The sequence below is a fragment of the Natrix helvetica genome, assembly GCF_964273705.1.
Source record: "Natrix helvetica genome assembly, chromosome: 12".
NCBI lineage: Eukaryota > Metazoa > Chordata > Lepidosauria > Squamata > Natricidae > Natrix > Natrix helvetica.
This window is the reverse complement of record NC_138556.1, coordinates 16,147,209-16,160,841: the sequence shown is the minus strand read 5'-3', so window position 1 is coordinate 16,160,841 and position 13,633 is coordinate 16,147,209. Positions and strand designations below refer to the sequence as shown.

The 13,633-nt window shown below is 49.6% G+C and overlaps 1 protein-coding gene across 2 annotated transcripts in view; it reads left to right on the top strand.

Annotated features, from left to right (window-relative positions):
- Positions 1 to 10,928: 10,928 nt before the first annotated feature.
- The window catches only part of ZNF609 (zinc finger protein 609), a 69,789-nt gene continuing 67,084 nt past the window's right edge, over positions 10,929 to 13,633 (top strand). The window contains exon 1 of one of the 2 annotated variants that reach the window (XM_081964446.1): positions 10,929 to 11,221. The gene's annotated coding sequence lies outside the window, so the exon portion shown is untranslated. Of the gene's footprint in view, positions 11,222 to 12,841; positions 13,026 to 13,633 lie in introns of those variants that run through there. The other variant, XM_081964447.1, reaches the window with a different exon arrangement.

Sequence of the window (13,633 nt, the reverse complement as noted above, 5' to 3'; positions counted from 1 at the left end):
TATGTGTGTGTGTGTGCTGTGTTGTTTGTGACCAAAGGGGGGTCCTTGGAGAGGGTGGCATTAGGCCTCAGTATCTCTCCCAGAGCCTGGAGGGATTATCTTAGATTGGCTGGATACTTGGGGTCAGGGGTGGGCTTCAAAAATTTTAGCAAGGGGTTCTCTGCCCGGTTGCTGGGTGGGTGTGGCCATGGTGGGTGTGGCCTAGTCGGAGTCCTCCACCATAGCAGGGAGGGGGGTGTTTTTGCCCTCCCCAGGCTCTGGAGACTCCGGGAGGGCAAAAATGGCTTCCCCAGGCTCTGGAGGCCCTCTGGAGCCTCCAGAGCCTGGGGAAGTTCCCGAACTTCCGGTAGGCTGGCTGGGGAATTCTGGGAGTTGAAGTCCACAAGTCTTAAAGTTCCCAAGTTTGGACACCCCTGCTATAAGCCATCTAAAGACTATGCATGCCGTTTTTTGGGGGGGGGAAACAGGCGCGTGTTTGTGAAAAACGGCCTGATTTTTGCTTGTTTTGGGGGGCCCCCACTTCTCAGGTGAAGGAGACAGAAGATACCACAGTGCCATTCTTGGATTCTTGGCATAGATGTTCAGGCCTTGAATCTGTTTACGCCAAGTGCCATTTCTGCCCACTGCAGCTCATGGCAAAGTTGCCATCCCATCCTGCCCGTTTGGATGGGCTCCAGTGCTGCCAGCCAAAAAGCATCCGGATGTGCTGAACTGAAAGGTTCTTCCCTTGGCAACAACTCCTGCCGATGCGCCATGCCTCCTGGTGACATTTGGAGTTACTATGGACACCCGAGCGTGCTTGGCAGCCTTTGCCACCTTTTACCCAGACACCCCTTTCTAATCTCGCCCCCCCCCCTTGACTTCTCTCCTTCCCCTTCCCAAATGAAAGTCAGAAGATTCCCTGGTCAAAAACTTGCCATCGTTGAGCGGCCGTGCAACTCCTCATGAGTTACAACTGTTAGAATAGGTGCCATGCTGTGAAAGGGTGGAGCATGCGAGCCACATTGGGGTCTTCTTAATGGCTGAAATTGTCTGCCGTGGTTCAATGCTCTTGTTGCTCCATCGGGGTACGGCCCATGGCGTTGGGAGGCTACCCTTTCCGATGCCAAGGGCTGTGAACTCCACCACCACCACCAAAAAGAAGGGGAAAAAAAAGATTTTGAGGATGGGGAGGAAGGAGCAGAATTGTGGGGTCCTCGGTGCTCTCCGAGTTTATTTTCTTGCAGACGTTTCGCTACCAAACTAGGTAACATCATCCATGCTAGGGTCTGCAAGGAGCTATGGCTCAGCCAGGTCTAGAGGGACGGAGGTTCCTCTTCTTTGTTTTATTTAGTTAGTTAGTTTGTCACTCATGTACAAGATAACAGGAATAAGAATAAACATGAATAAGGAGACAGGAAATGGGTACAAATAAATGGGGACAATAGGGCAGGGACGTTAGGCACGGTGCGCTTATGCACGCCCTTACAGGTAAAGGTTCCCCTCACGTATGTGCTAGTCGTTCCCAACTCTAGGGGGCGGTGCTCATCTCCATTTCAAAGCCGAAGAGTCAGCGCTGTCCGAAGACGTCTCCATGGTCATGTGGCCGGCATGACTGAACATCGAAGGTGCACGGAACGCTGTTCCCTTCCCGCCAAAAGGGGGCCCTATTTTTCTACTTGCATTTTTACATGCTTTCGAACTGCTAAATTGGCAGAAGGTGGGACAGGTGACAGGAGTTTGCTCCGTTATGTGGCGCTAAGGATTCGAACCACCAAACTGCCGACCTTTCTGATCGACAAGCTCAGCGTCTTAGCCCCTGAGCCATCGCTTCACAGCAGCACGTGGTTTGCTCCGACGTGACTAAACCAACTTACTAGGGTGGATGCAATCCAGATGGTTTCGGATGCAACAGCCAAACATGGCTTGAAGTAAAATAAAGGGAAGGGAAGGGAAGAGGCACTCTAGCCGGGACACAAGGAAGGGGGTTCAGGCATGCCGGATGGATAATACGATGCCCTGATGGTTTTAGGGGAGCAAACAGATGTTCTGAGAACATTCCTACTGCGGTATGAGGTGCATGGGACTGCCCTCCAAACAGCTCCCTATTAGCATCTGGATAAAACAGTCCATGCTGTTTTAAACTGTCAAGAACGTTGGGAAAGGCTCACGAATAAGGTGCCAAGAAAAATGCGGAAGGGGAGTCATTTTGCAAAAGGCTTCCAAGGACAGACAATCAAACAAACCCTCTTTATTTTAAATGACAATACTGTATGGAATTCCCAACAGAAGGTTGAGGGTGTTTGGGGGGTGGGGGGTGGGGGGGAAGAGAATGTGAAACTGAACAAAAACAAAAAGCAGATTTTTTCCCCCTCTTGAATGTCCTCTTTCCTCACCCTCCCCAATTGCCTCTTCTGTAAAAGATATCCTTTGTTCCCGTGAAGGGAAAATAGATTTACCTGAATGATAAATGAAGGCACTCATGTGGGCATCCGAGATTCCTAAGGCAAGCAATTTCACTGCCAGGAAGCAATACAGCCTCCCATGTAAGTGTCTCTTCCTATCTTTATACAACCTGGGAGCTAAGCAAGCAGCAGCCATTAAAAAATTTGCAAAATTTTAAAAAAAGGGGTGGTGTAGTGAATCCTGCAGCAGGCAAGGGGCTGGACTTAATGACCTCTTAGGTCCCATCCGACTCTGATTCTACAAAAACCTAAATCAACAGGATCTTAACTTACCCCGGAAAAATACTAATTTATTTTTGTTGCTTTCCTAACACATTATATTTTTACATGGGGCTTTTCTGGATTTTTAGCCACAGGATCAAAGTTTTAGGTGGATGTGCCTTCAAAAAGATACCTTCCTGAGTTCTGGATCGCTTTGAGCCCCAAGATGCCCTGAAGTTCAATTCACTGCAACAGATTCCACTTGCCAGATTCCTCGGGAAAACTTACAAGCTGATCCCATCTCCCTGGGAGAGGCTTCGTATTCTTAGGAGGCCTCAATTCTCAATGTAATCAGGAAGCAGGTTGATCTAGCAATTTTGGAGAAAATTATATATTCCCTCCATCAGAACGTGTTACATCATGGTTGCCTCCGGCAAACAAAAATAAATAAATCTTAAGTTTGTTGAATACTAAAGTATTCATTTCCTTTTTTTCAGAGATCTTTAAACTGCGGGGAACTTGGCACATAATTTGGATTTGAAGGGTTTTACTGTGTTTATTTGTTGCGTTCCTTTTGAGCGGTTAAGTTCATTTTTAGTTTGTTTGTTTGTTTGAAAACAGCTGTATAACGTAAATAAAAATTGCAAAAGATGTGCATTTCAAAAAGGATGTGGGAAGCAGGTGGCTGACTTAACGGCAATCAATTGTGCCTGGAAAAGAGCCTGCATATCAGTTTCCACAGCCAAGAATAACTCTAAACGTAAAGGTTCCCCTCGCACATATGTGCTAGTTGTTCCCGACTCTAGGGGGCAGTGCTCATCTCCGTTTCAAAGCCGAAGAGCCAGCACTGTCCGAAGACGTCTCGGTGGTCATGTGGCTGGCATGATTAAATGCCGAAGGCGCACGGAACGCTGTTACCTTCCCACCAAAGGTGGTCCCTATTTTTCTACTTCCTTTACATGCTTTCGAACTGCTAGGTTGGCAGAAGCTGGGACAAGTAACGGGAGCTCACCCTGTTATGCGGCGCTAGGGATTCGAACTACCGACCTTTCTGATCGACAAGCTCAGCGTCTAGGTCACCGAGCCACCACATCCCTTTTAGAATAACTCTACAATGCACAAAATAAACACTGGTGGGTTACCGCACTTTCAACCATCCAATGTTTGGGCCACCTTAAGCCATAACACGGTTGGTTTATGGCTTAGCACATTCCTAAAAACCTGGTTCTTAAGGCTTTTAATCTTTGTTTTACTGCTTGGAGCAATGTGTCAACCACCCAATTGTAGCAACACCTGGGCTAGCACAAGGTGAATCCCTGCGGTGAGTCTCTCTGTTGCCTATCTTCTCCCACCCCATTTGCCATTTCCTCGTTGGTAAATAGAAGAGCCTTCCCCCCCTCCCCTTTTATCTTCTAACCCCATCCTTTAATTTCTTAATTATCCCATGTGAAAACCAAAGGGTGGGGTTTAAGATAATTGTTCAGAAGCCCAAGAATGTAATAACAGGGAATGCAGTTTAATTATTGAGCTGCTTCTGGTAGATAATCTCTCTTTCCATTTGGGTTTTCCAGCGTCTTTTGAAGCTCCAACTTTTGGTTTATGCTCTGCCCAAAAAAGTTGCAAGAAGACAATGAAATTCCAAAGGCTGATTGGTGCAGGGGCTCTTCCAGGGGTGAATTTTTTTTTTTTTTACTACCGGTTCTATGGGTGTGGCTTAGTGGGGGTGGCAGAGTAAGGATACTGCAAAATCCCCATTCCCTCCCCACTCTGGGGCCAGTCAGAGGTGGTATTTACTGGTTCTCCGAACTACTCAAAATGTCTGCTACCGGTTCTCCGGAGCACCGTAATGGAATGGTATCCGGTGCTCCGGACAGGCTCCTAATACACCTGTACCGGGGCGTATGGCTTGCAACCCACCACTGCTGCCCTCCCACATCATTCGTTACCTAGAACACAGCATGCTCCATATGAGTAATACTTTAGAGTGTGTGTGTGTGTGTGTTTGTAATCATTAAAACAAGTCCTGCACGGTGATGATGCTAAAAATGCCGAGGGTGTGGCCATTAAGATGGTGAGGGATTTGTAAACAGCTTCAGTCATCCCTGCAAGAAAGAAGACTTAATCTGGATTAAAATTAGCAACTTTAAGATGGGCGGACTTCGACTCTCAGAATTCCCCAGCCGGCACCTGTACAGCAAGGCTCCATAACCTCAGAGATTTTAAAAAAATAAAATAAAGACAAAGCAAACTTAAAAGGTATATGTTTTTCTTTTCTCCTTTTTCTTTTTTCTTTTTCTAAACGTACGTACTTCTATCCTCCCAATGCAAGCATTTAATCCAGAGGGGAACCGAAGTCTGAGTCTTAATTTATAGCTACTTTTGGCTTTCTACGCTACATGTAGTCCCTGATGTAGACCCAGACCAGTTCATTTAGTGACGTTCAAAGTTACAACCGTTTTTCCACAGTTAATGACTTTAGTAACATCCCCACAATCATGGGGTCAAAATTCAGAGGCTTAGCAACCGACTCGTACTTACGACCGTGGCAGTGTCCCCGGGGTCACGTTACCATCCGCTTTGGCGACCTCCTGACAAGCCAAGTCAACGGCGAAGCCAGATTCACATAATAAACAGATTGCTAACTTATCGACTGCAGTGATTGGCTTAACAACCGCGGCAAGAGAAACAAAATGTGAGGCTTCCTCGTGATCGGAAGTCGAGGACTAGCTGTGTAACACATACATTTCGTCGGCTCCAAGCCGGTTGCTACTCGGTGCATGTCAGGTATGTAGGTTAGTTTACTTCCTTAAACGTTGGGTTGCTTAATGGTATATTAACTGTCAGTGTGTTTATCTCATTTTCAGCTGATGATACTGCCAGGGCTTGTGGCTTTGGAAAGGAAGCTCACAAAACGTTGCGCGCACCCATGCTGCTCTCAGGGGTGGGCTTCAGTGGTGAGTTCCAGGCAGTACGGCCTGGTACGGGTGTATTGGTGCTAGTCGGGAGCAGCGGCCACTGTACCGGAACTGTGGCTCGTTTGGCCAACCCGCCTGCCCGCCCTCCTTACCGCTTTTTGAGGCAAACGGGCCAATTGCGCCCACGCGCACAACACCTGCGCGACCTCTGCCAAGCAGCTGGGTGTCGCAGGGCAGTGGCGTGCGCATGCATGCGCAGTGCGTGTGCCCGACGAGGAAGCCCGTCCCCGTCCCAACGTACCGGTTGTGACAAGATCCGGAACCCGCCACTGGTGGGCTTCAAAGATTGTAGCAAGGGGTTCTCTGCCCAGTTTTATTTTATTTCTTTTATTTCTATTTGTCAGTAAGTACAAGGAAACAAGTATGAGAAACACATGGAAAAACGGCACAAATAAATGGATAAAACAAGCAAAACATAGCCATAAACACATAAAGAGAGTACATAAAAATGGGGACAGTGGGACAGGGCCGGGAGGCACATTGGTGCGCTTATGCACGCTCCCTTAGAGACCTCTTAAGAAAGGCATTCTTTTTTGCTGGGTGGGCGTGGCCTAGTCAGCCTGCACCACAGCGGGGTTGCCCTCCCTGGGCTTTGGAAGCTTTCCTTGAGCCTCCGGGAGTGTGAAAACAGCCAGAGGCCCTCTGGAGGCCGGAAATGGGCCCGTTCCCAAACTTCCGGGAGGCCCATTTTTTGCCCTCCCCAAGCCTCTGTGCACACCCTGCACTTACCTGCATCCAAAACGGGCCGTGGGGGGACTCCTGAGAGGGTTAGGGCAGGGTGGGCGTGGCCAGCCAGGAGTGGGATTTGGGGGTTCCCCGAACTGCACAGAATCTTAGCTAGAGGTTCTCACGAACCCCCACGAACTTCCAGTAGCCCAGCCATGCCGTTCTCTGCCCAGCTCCATCCCAGCCTACCCAACCCAATGTTTGTGGTTTCGCATCACACCCAAGCCACGAGCTAACCAAGCAAGCAAGCCCAGGTGTGCAGGAACACGAAAAGCTAAAATATTTCGCCGTCGTGAGGGCCCGGCCTACAAAGTACACATTTATTAAATTTATATGAGGCCTCTTGACACTATCCAAGCCCTACGCTGGGTGGCTGTTGTACCCAGGCTGACAGGACAGCAAACGTGTTTGATCTCATCGGGATACAACCCTCCAAGTGGAGAGCTGGTTACTCAACAAGTCCTCGACTTACGATGATTCATTTAGGGACTGTTCGAAGTCACGTCACTGAAAAAAGTGTCTTAGGGCCATTTTTCACACCTAGGACCATTGTGTCATCCTCACAATCACGTGGCCAAGGTTCGGACGCGTGGCAACTGACTCCCACTTATGACCGTTGCAATGTCCACTTTTGCGACGTTCTGACGAGTCAATAGGGAAGCCAGATTCGGTGAAAAGCCGGGGTTATTGACTTCTTAACCGCCGCAGCGATTCGCTTAACAACTGTGGTAAGAGAAGTCGTAAAGTGGGGCAAAACTCACTCAGAAAGCGTCTCACCTCGCAAGAAGAATTTGGGGGGCGGGATCAACTTTGGTCATAAGTCGAGGACGACCTGCACTAAAGCGGTGACCTCCAGTCCAGTTTCAAACATCCCAAGGAGATTTTGTGCGGCATTGTCCGAAGAGGTTTCCGCAGGCCAAGAGCACTTAAGATGGTGAAGCCAAGACAACAAGGCTCCCAACAGCTGCCAGAGAGGATAATGGACTGCCAGCTGAAGGAAGGCCAAACGGGACTCATTTAAAGGAGTCCGATGAAGTTCTCGAACAAGCAATAAATCTCACAGGGCTACGAAGATGCATCGTGCCGCAGGTCAACCCCCCCCCACCCCTGCATGCACGCCCGCATGACTCCCCTTAGGAGAGTAAGCAGTTTTTATTTATTGTGCAACTGGACAGAACAATCTAATCAGCAATCAGCCTTGTAAATCATGCCCTGAACGGACTCTCGGCGAGGCAATGTTCGGTGCTGAGTAAGGAAAACGTCTCCGTCCCCTCCTGTTTCCAGCTCCTGATCTTGGACAGAGGGCATCGGTGCACTGGGCAGAGAGGGTAACATGGCACAGTTTTAGGTGGTCGCTTCCTGCACCCACACCACAATTGGCCTTGTTTGGATGGCTGGTCCGAAGCATCTAGATGCTAAAGTCCTTTCTTAGGAGGAGTGCTTTCCCGAGGTCTTCTTGTAGGGATGGGTTTTAAGCCAGGAGGTGGCCAGGATCACCTGGCTGCTGTCGTGGGAGAATTAGCCTTCAGCTGTTCTTCAGAAATTGTGGGCGCTCCATCCCTGGAGTTTAGACAACTGGAAATGGCCTGAAAACAGCCATGAAAACGGTCCCAAAAATGGCCTGGTTTTGGCCATTTCTGCGCCATTTTCAGGCCGTTTTCCAGTGCTCTGGTGCCCACGAAGACCAGCTGGCTGGAATGCTGAAAGCAGCCCAAAAATGGCCTGGAAACAGCCCAAAAAAACAGTCTGAAAAACAGCCTGAAAAATGGCCTGAAAATGGCCTGCTTTTGGGGCTTTTTTGGGGCCATTTTCCAGTGTTCTGGTGCCCACAAAGATCAGCTGGCCGGCGTGTGCGCACATAAAACCAGAAGGGTACCTTGTGACAGCATGTGTGCCCATAGAGAGGGCTCTGGGTGTCACCTCCAGCATGGGTGGCATAGGTTTGCCATCACGGGACTAGACAATCACTTATCTGAAAAGGTATTGGTTCTCCTGTTTGAGCAGTGGGCTGGACTAGAAGACCTCCAAGGTCCCTTCCTGTTCTGTTCTAGTCTAGTCTAGTCTATTTTTTGTTCTATTTTATTGTATTCTGTTCTGTTCTATTCTATTTCCCCTTCTCTCTTCTCTCCCCTTCTCTCCCCTTGGGGACGCCCAACTGTAGGATCCCTACACAATCCAGGGTCGCTGTCAAGAAAATTCCAGAGACTTTATGCAACTCCAACACCTACTGACTATATGAATAGCCTACCTTTGTAAACAGAGTAAATAGTTTCAGGCTTGCTCCTTGGGACTCTTAATTGTGATGTGCTTTTTAACATTTTTACCAGGCACTAAATAAATAAAGCCACACCAAGACTCTTGCATCATCGAGGGACAGACCTATGGACTCGTGGGTTATTGGTTTTTTTTGTAAATGCCTGTGCTAGGGACTGACCTGATCAGCTGCACTCCCCGTGGAAGTATCTTAAGTTAGCATTCCTAATGAGAAGGTGAAAAGGTTCCTCCCACAAATGACTTGTAAAATGAAGCAACCCTCATTTAAAAAAGAAAAAACAAAACGCCTCCCTAATTTTCTGTTGCAGCACCTCAACTGCAACTCAAACACCCTGCAATGAATTCCAAACAAATAGAAGATGATGAGTTGGTTCGTTGCCTGCTGATAGATATAATTATGTTTTTGAAAGCGCTTTACACCTAAATGCCATCTGATGGCATGCAGCGATACTGTAGGATATATATTAAAAACTTCAGTCAACAGGGCAAGGACACACCTGTAGCAACTACTATATTCTGACTAATGTGGCGTTGTCTTTCTAATACAGGTAGTCCTCGACTTAACGACCACAATCAAGCTTACTAAAACTTCTCTTGCTGAGCAAGACCGTTCTTAAGCGAGTTTTATCCCATTTTACGACCTTTTTTTTGCCGCCATTGTTAAGTGAATCATTGCGGTTGTTATGAGAAACACGGCTGTTAAGCGAATCTGGTTTCCCTATTGACTTTGCTTGTCGGAAGTTCGCTAAAGGGGATCACGTGACCCCGGGATGCTGCAAGCATCATAAATATGATACCAGCTGTTGAGCATTTTGATCACATGACCATTTGGGAGGCTGCTCTGGTTGCAAGTGTGAAAAATGGTCATAAGTCACTTGGTTGTTGTTAGTTGTGAAGTTGTGTCCGACCCATTGCGACCACATGGACTATGTTCCTCCATGCCTTCCTGTCCCCTACCATCCATTGAAGCTCACATTGAAGCTCACACCGACTGCTTCGGTGACTCCATCCAGCCACCTCCTTCTCTGCCGTCCCCTTCTTCTTTTGCGCTCCATTGTTCCCAGCATGAGGCTCTTCTCCAGGGAGTCCTTCCTTCTCATTAGGTGGCCAAAGTACTTGAGTTTCCTCTTCAGGATCTGGCCTTCTAAAGAGCAGTCAGGGTTGATCTCCTCTAGGACTGACCGGTTGGATGGCCTTGCAGTCCAAGGGACTCACAGGAGTCTTCTCCAGCACCAGAGTTCAAAGGCCTCCATTCTTTGGCGCTCAGCCTTCCTTATGGTCCAACTTTCACAGCCATATATTGCAACTGGGAAAACCACAGCCCTTATAGCAAATCTAAGTCACTTATTCCCCTGTCAATGCAAATAGTCACTAAATGAATGATTGTGAGCCAAGGGCTATTTCTACTGCAATATTACCATTCCTCTTTCTTGAATGCTTTTGTTTAAAAAAAAATCTTCTTAAAACCTGTGCAATATGCACTCTGTCTGGGAATACCTTTTGGATTAAGCAGCTCTCGGAAGGAGAGGGCAGACTCGGGATTTACGAATCTACTCGCAATCAGGCGAGCCGTTCGGATTCAGCAGCATAATTTTTGCTTGGGTGGTCTCAAATGATTGTCCCAGACAACCTACGCCAAGACTGTCTGGAAGCTGCACAGCAGTTGCTAGAACAAGGTTGGAAGTGGCCACGCAAATCCTTTTCAGCCTCATCCTAGTGAAGCGGGCAATGCACCCAATGTAATTTAGTCCTGGCTTGACTTCCTCAGAGGATTGTCTGAAAATATATAACATTGTACAAATCTTCATTGGGTTTTTCTTTTGTTCCTTTCTCAATTTTGTGGTGCCCCCTTTGGACCCGGTGCCCTAATCACGTGCTTAGTCTGCCTAATGGTTAATACACCACTTGCGGAGGGGGGGGGCTTCCAAGCATCCTGTCCCCCCCCCCCCCCACTTCACAAAGCGTCTCTGGTACCCATGCGGGCATCTTTTGCAGGAGGCCAGGCTGACCAGGGAACCCACTTCTCCTGGCACCCCGCCGGGAGGGGAAGCCCTTGGCGGATGAACTGTTAGACGCCCGGCGCTTCCTCCCGCACTTTCTCCTTACAACCGCACACCGAGCGTCGCTGCTGCTGCTGCAGCCGCCACCGCCGCCGCCGCCTTCCTGATCCGCGGCTCCGCTTCAAGCTCCGGGTTTTCCTGGGCGCGCGCGCGCGGCAGGAACGCTGCTGCTTCTTTTTTTTTTTTTACTCCCGCCTGGGCTTCCCCCCCCCCGCCACTTCCCCTCGCGTTCCAGTCTCCGTGTCTTCCTTCCCGCCGAGCCAGGTTGTTGCTGCTGCTGCTCCGAGCGCCTCAACTCCCCCCCCCGTTTTTTTTTCCCTCGAGCGGCCGCGCGGAGGGAGGGCCGGGAAGAGCCGGATCGCAGCCGCTGTGCCGGCCGCGCGCACACTCCCCTTCCCACAGGCGGCGGCGGCGGCGGCGGCCGTGAGGAGGAGGAGGAGGAGGATGGCGGGTTCGTGAGGTGGTGGCGGCGGCGGCGGCTTCATGGAGGACGAGGCAGCGGCGGCTGAGGGGCGCGCCCGGCCCCGGCCGGGACCCGAGAGTGAGTGTGAGGCGAGGCGGCGGCGGGCGAGGCCGGGCGAGCGAGGGAGCCAGCTCCTCATGGCGGCACGCTAGGCCCCGGCCTGGCTCGGGGCTCCCGCTGAGGCCGGAGCGGCGGGAGTCGCCTCACGCGGATGCGGCGCGCGGTGGGGGGAGAGAAGACCCCTCCCTTGGTGAAGGGGGAGGGGCGGGGGGCGGCCTCATCCGCGGATTTTCCCGTGAGGGGAGGGGGGCGTCCCTCCTCCCCCTCCCTTCCCCTCGCATAAAAGCCCCGGTGCGCCCACCGGGCATGTGGAGGGCTCCCCCTCCCCCCCGGCAGAGGCTCCGGCAGGGGTCTGTCTCCGAGGAAGGGTGGGGAGCGTGGCCCCGAGGACCCGGAGAACCCCCGAGTGTTGGGGTGGGTTGGAGGAAAGCGGGGTCGTCCGACCAGCCGGCCGCCCGGAGCCTCCTCCGCGCAGAGGGCACGGCCGGGGTCACCGCCGAGTGTCGCCTGAGGCCGCTCCGGGCACGTGTGCCGCCAGCCTCGGGGAGGACCCCGGCAGGAAAGGCAGCCCCCGCGGCGCCGCTCGGGGGCTTTCAAAAGCGGGAGTTCCGTAGCTTCTGGGGGAAACTTGAGGAGTCTCCGCCGACGGATCGGAAGGAAGTCCGGGATTTTTTTTGGGGGGGGGGGAGGAGGGAGACCCAACGTTGGGGATGGCAGCGTTGAAGATGGGGCGAAGGGTGTCTTTTCTTTTGGGGGCATTGGCCCCGGGACGCATTCGGGGGCTGGGATGCAGGACTTGTCCAGAGACACGTGTTTAATCGATGGTGTTTGTGTATTACAGAGGTCTTCAAACTTGACAACTTTAAGACTTGTGGACTTCAACTCCCAGAATTATCTAGCCAGCTCTGCTGGGTGGAGAATTCTGGGAGTTGAATTCCGCAAGTCTTAAAGTTGCCACGTTTGGGGACCCCTTGGCTTTGGGGCGCCTACAGTATGTTGGAGAAGTGTAATTGGGCTCAGTTTCTGCTCATGAGAGGATGTTGCAAAGATAATTGTTTAGCCAGAGGGTTCAGCTGACTCCTGCTTGTGGACCACAATGGGTTAAGCCATGGTCTGGTTAAAAATTGTTGCATGGAAGAAGTTCTTAGTGTATACAAGTAGTCCTCGACTTACAATAGTGTTTATTCAAAGTTACAATGGTGCTGCAAAAAGTGACTTGTGACTGTTTTTCACCTTGACGGTCCTTGCAGCATCCTCATGGATCCAAACACAGATGCTTGGCCACTTGTTTCTTATTTATGACGGTTGCAGTGTCCCGGGGTCATGTGATCTGCTTTGATGGCTAACCAGGTTTACTTAATGTGTTACTAACTTAACAAATGCAATGATTCACCTAATTGTGTCATAAGATGAGGCAAAACTCACTTAACAAATGTTTCATGTAGCAACATAAATTTGAGGCCCAGTTGTGGTCGTAACTTGAGAGCCACTGTGGTTAATGGCAGGCTTGTTGTAGGTCTGATGCTATAAAATCCTGCTGGTATCTCTCAAGATTTCCGTAAAATCTCAGTGTTCTGAAGGAGTTACCTTATCTGAAAGTTATGTTTGAATGTTGGTGTACGAGGAACACAGCGTTCAAGCTTGGTTTCTTGTGCTATATTTCTAGCCAGTCTGGCTGCCTCACATGGTACAGACCATTTTTCTGTCTTTGAAGAGTTCCTGAATCTAGAGAGAGAAATGACAGCTCATCAGTAGTGCCCTCAATGGGTTGAAGTAAAAGCTGTTTTAACAGTTGCGGATGGTTGTAGGAGGAAATGAATGGGTAGGTTGAAATGTCCTGCGTGAGCCAATCTGGTTGCAACTAGCTTTATTTATTTATGCCTATGTTTGGGATTCATTTGGACTGGTTATTTGACTTGGGAACAAGTGCCTTTTGTCAGGGTTTGCTTCCGATACATAAGAGCTCTTTCTCTGAAGCTGAATTCTCACCTTCTGTATCTTAGCTTCCATCAACCACTCTCTTCAAGAACCAGAGTCCCACTGTGAAAGAATTATCTTTTTTTCCCTCTCAGAAGGGCATGTGTATGTTATAGGAGTTCTGTTGTAACTGTTATCACTTCTGATGAGTTTCAAAAACTTAAAATCTTTCATTGGTCTGTTTTGGGTCTTACCGGTGATACTACAGCCCCATTGTTCTGAAAATGGTTTAATTTATACCAAGTCCTGTTTTGTGATCTTAGTTTAGATTACACTGAATCTTTTAGGCCTGCATGTGTTGTGAACTGCAAGGAATTCTTAATCTTTAAATGTTAATGTACCGGAAAATACATCCACAGCTATCACCAGCAAACCACTTAGCAGGTTAAATCTATGGCATAGTTAATAGTTCAGACTTTGTTTTGCTCTTTTGATAGAGGTGCAGGATCTGCA